The sequence below is a fragment of the Megalopta genalis genome, unplaced genomic scaffold (genome assembly GCF_051020955.1).
Source record: "Megalopta genalis isolate 19385.01 unplaced genomic scaffold, iyMegGena1_principal scaffold0260, whole genome shotgun sequence".
Taxonomy (NCBI): domain Eukaryota; kingdom Metazoa; phylum Arthropoda; class Insecta; order Hymenoptera; family Halictidae; genus Megalopta; species Megalopta genalis.
Genome location: NW_027476329.1, coordinates 270,001 through 275,174, shown reverse-complemented (window position 1 = coordinate 275,174; position 5,174 = coordinate 270,001).

The window sequence follows — 5,174 nt, the reverse complement described above, 5'->3', positions numbered from 1 at the left end:
AATAAATTTTTCTCATTTTATTCAATAACATATTCTTGCTTAGATAACTTTTTTACATAGGGATTAAGCATTTAGAACGATACATTGTTTAAAATAATGGCACTTTACTCTTGACATTTTACGGTTTTTTCAATTTTCTGAAAAATCCTATCATTAGATTTTTTTAAAAATACGATATTCTTGCTTAACTAACGTTTCTACATAGGGATTAAGCATTTAGAACGAAATCTAATGTCAGAAAATGGCACTTTACTCTTGACATTTTTCGGTTTTTTCAATTTTCTGGAAAATCCTATCATTAGATTTTTTTAAAAATACGATATTCTTGCTTAACTAACGTTTTTACATAGGGATTAAGCATTTAGAACGAAATCTAATGTAGGAAAATGGTACTTTACTCTTGACCGGTACGTTGGGACTTTGAAAATATTCGGGCGTTCCAATCGCTCGTCTGTTGCATCATAGCGCGTCTCGGCGCAATCGACCGATTCGCTCGACCCATTATTTTCGATTTACGGCTAAAATAAATTTTTCTCATTTTATTCAATAACATATTCTTGCTTAGATAACTTTTTTACATAGGGATTAAGCATTTAGAACGATATAATGTTTAAAATAAGGGCACTTTACTCTTGACATTTTACGGTTTTTTCAATTTTCTGAAAAATCCTACCATTAGATTTTTTTAAAAATACGATATTCTTGCTTAACTAACGTTTCTACATAGGGATTAAGCATTTAGAACGAAATCTAATGTCAGAAAATGGCACTTTACTCTTGACATTTTTCGGTTTTTTCAATTTTCTGGAAAATCCTATCATTAGATTTTTTTAAAAATACGATATTCTTGCTTAACTAACGTTTTTACATAGGGATTAAGCATTTAGAACGAAATCTAATGTAGGAAAATGGTACTTTACTCTTGACCGGTACGTTGGGACTTTGAAAATATTCGGGCGTTCCAATCGCTCGTCTGTTGCATCATAGCGCGTCTCGGCGCAATCGACCGATTCGCTCGACCCATTATTTTCGATTTACGGCTAAAATAAATTTTTCTCATTTTATTCAATAACATATTCTTGCTTAGATAACTTTTTTACATAGGGATTAAGCATTTAGAACGATATAATGTTTAAAATAAGGGCACTTTACTCTTGACATTTTACGGTTTTTTCAATTTTCTGAAAAATCCTATCATTAGATTTTTTTAAAAATACGATAATCTTGCTTAACTAACGTTTCTACATAGGGATTAAGCATTTAGAACGAAATCTAATGTCAGAAAATGGCACTTTACTCTTGACATTTTTCGGTTTTTTCAATTTTCTGGAAAATCCTATCATTAGATTTTTTTAAAAATACGATATTCTTGCTTAACTAACGTTTTTACATAGGGATTAAGCATTTAGAACGAAATCTAATGTAGGAAAATGGTACTTTACTCTTGACCGGTACGTTGGGACTTTGAAAATATTCGGGCGTTCCAATCGCTCGTCTGTTGCATCATAGCGCGTCTCGGCGCAATCGACCGATTCGCTCGACCCATTATTTTCGATTTACGGCTAAAATAAATTTTTCTCATTTTATTCAATAACATATTCTTGCTTAGATAACTTTTTTACATAGGGATTAAGCATTTAGAACGATATAATGTTTAAAATAAGGGCACTTTACTCTTGACATTTTACGGTTTTTTCAATTTTCTGAAAAATCCTATCATTAGATTTTTTTAAAAATACGATAATCTTGCATAACTAACGTTTCTACATAGGGATTAAGCATTTAGAACGAAATCTAATGTCAGAAAATGGCACTTTACTCTTGACATTTTTCGGTTTTTTCAATTTTCTGGAAAATCCTATCATTAGATTTTTTTAAAAATACGATATTCTTGCTTAACTAACGTTTTTACATAGGGATTAAGCATTTAGAACGAAATCTAATGTAGGAAAATGGTACTTTACTCTTGATCGGTACGTTGGGACTTTGAAAATATTCGGGCGTTCCAATCGCTCGTCTGTTGCATCATAGCGCGTCTCGGCGCAATCGACCGATTCGCTCGACCCATTATTTTCGATTTACGGCTAAAATAAATTTTTCTCATTTTATTCAATAACATATTCTTGCTTAGATAACTTTTTTACATAGGGATTAAGCATTTAGAACGATATAATGTTTAAAATAAGGGCACTTTACTCTTGACATTTTACGGTTTTTTCAATTTTCTGAAAAATCCTACCATTAGATTTTTTTAAAAATACGATATTCTTGCTTAACTAACGTTTCTACATAGGGATTAAGCATTTAGAACGAAATCTAATGTAGGAAAATGGTACTTTACTCTTGACCGGTACGTTGGGACTTTGAAAATATTCGGGCGTTCCAATCGCTCGTCTGTTGCATCATAGCGCGTCTCGGCGCAATCGACCGATTCGCTCGACCCATTATTTTCGATTTACGGCTAAAATAAATTTTTCTCATTTTATTCAATAACATATTCTTGCTTAGATAACTTTTTTACATAGGGATTAAGCATTTAGAACGATATAATGTTTAAAATAAGGGCACTTTACTCTTGACATTTTACGGTTTTTTCAATTTTCTGAAAAATCCTATCATTAGATTTTTTTAAAAATACGATAATCTTGCATAACTAACGTTTCTACATAGGGATTAAGCATTTAGAACGAAATCTAATGTCAGAAAATGGCACTTTACTCTTGACATTTTTCGGTTTTTTCAATTTTCTGGAAAATCCTATCATTAGATTTTTTTAAAAATACGATATTCTTGCTTAACTAACGTTTTTACATAGGGATTAAGCATTTAGAACGAAATCTAATGTAGGAAAATGGTACTTTACTCTTGATCGGTACGTTGGGACTTAGAAAATATTCGGCCGTACGCGGCGCGTCTCGGCGCTTCGAACAGCTCCGGTGTCCCCATTATTTTCGATTTACGGCTAAAATAAATTTTTCTAATTTTTTTCAATAACATATTCTTGCTTAAATAACTTTTTTACATAGGGATTAAGCATTTAGAACGATACATTGTTTAAAATAATGGCACTTTACTCTTGACATTTTACGGTTTTTTCAATTTTCTGAAAAATCCTATCATTAGATTTTTTTAAAAATACGATATTCTTGCTTAACTAACGTTTCTACATAGGGATTAAGCATTTAGAACGAAATCTAATGTCAGAAAATGGCACTTTACTCTTGACATTTTTCGGTTTTTTCAATTTTCTGGAAAATCCTATCATTAGATTTTTTTAAAAATACGATATTCTTGCTTAACTAACGTTTTTACATAGGGATTAAGCATTTAGAACGAAATCTAATGTAGGAAAATGGTACTTTACTCTTGATCGGTACGTTGGGACTTAGAAAATATTCGGCCGTACGCGGCGCGTCTCGGCGCTTCGAACAGCTCCGGTGTCCCCATTATTTTCGATTTACGGCTAAAATAAATTTTTCTAATTTTTTTCAATAACATATTCTTGCTTAAATAACTTTTTTACATAGGGATTAAGCATTTAGAACGATACATTGTTTAAAATAATGGCACTTAACTCTTGACATTTTACGGTTTTTTCAATTTTCTGAAAAATCCTATCATTAGATTTTTTTAAAAATACGTTATTCTTGCTTAACTAACGTTTCTACATAGGGATTAAGCATTTAGAACGAAATCTAATGTCAGAAAATGGCACTTTACTCTTGACATTTTTCGGTTTTTTCAATTTTCTGGAAAATCCTATCATTAGATTTTTTTAAAAATACGATATTCTTGCTTAACTAACGTTTTTACATAGGGATTAAGCATTTAGAACGAAATCTAATGTAGGAAAATGGTACTTTACTCTTGATCGGTACGTTGGGACTTAGAAAATATTCGGCCGTACGCGGCGCGTCTCGGCGCTTCGAACAGCTCCGGTGTCCCCATTATTTTCGATTTACGGCTAAAATAAATTTTTCTAATTTTTTTCAATTACATATTCTTGCTTAAATAACTTTTTTACATAGGGATTAAGCATTTAGAACGACATGTTGTTTAAAATAATGGTACTTTACTCTTGTGATTTTTCGGTTTTTTTTGATTATTTTGAAAAATAAATTTTTGTAATTTTTTTAAATACGATATTCGTGATCAGTGAACGATTTCACATATGGATTAAGCATTTAGAATCGTGCGGACGCGTTATTAAAAAAGTTTACTCGATGCGATGGGACTTTAAAAAGTTTGTGAAAATTTTCATATTGGGAAAAAATGTGTAATTTTTTGTCTAGTTTACGGTAGTGTAATTTATTTTAATGTTTACTATAAAAATTTTTTTCGTTCGTTCACGCGCTATGTTACAACAGCACGGCCGGGCGGTCTGTTGCCGCAGCGGTTTACACTCATAAGCGCGCGTGCTATTCGGCCGGCGGCGCCGGCGTCCTTGCCGGCCGTTCGGTATCTATAAGAGATACACGGTCCGTGCGAGGCGGACGGAGCAGAGCGGGTTTTGGGCCAATTCTACGATCTCGGTCGAGAAGCTGTCTCAGAGCTCCTTCGGGGCTTCGGTCCTGACTGTTTCGTGCCGTTTACGTTACGGACTTTTCTCCACACAGCGTGGCCACGGGTCGGTGTCTTTGACCGAATGGCCCATATGTGGCAAGCCCTACGGGGTTGGTTACCCGTATGCACTTTGTATGTATACTCGTACTCACTGAGCAATCGACTCTTCTGTCCGAGCGATGGAAAAATTTTTTAAAATGCATCTGTAAGATTTGGAAGCAAATCGTACCAATTGAAAACTGTGGCTAAAATGAAATAGCCCAGTGGAGAGAGAAAACTATCAAAAAACTGATTTTTTAAATCAAGAGGTGTCAGAAATCGAAATGCCTAGCGCGAGCGGAAGAACACGCTTTCTCGCCAGTCCAGCATGTGTCCTGTCCGTTCTTCCTCGGCTTGCCGATTTTGCCCAGATCAGAGGTTTCGTGCTTCCGGCGGTCAGAAGATCAGCGTGAGCGTACGCGCTTCCACGACTATGGCATCACCCATGTACTTTTTCCTTTGAATATATTTGAGTACATAAAAAATATTAAAACATATAGAGAGAACTGTGTCTTGGATCTTAAAAATTTGTCAATAGCGATGATATATTATTACTTAACTTGAAGTATTTG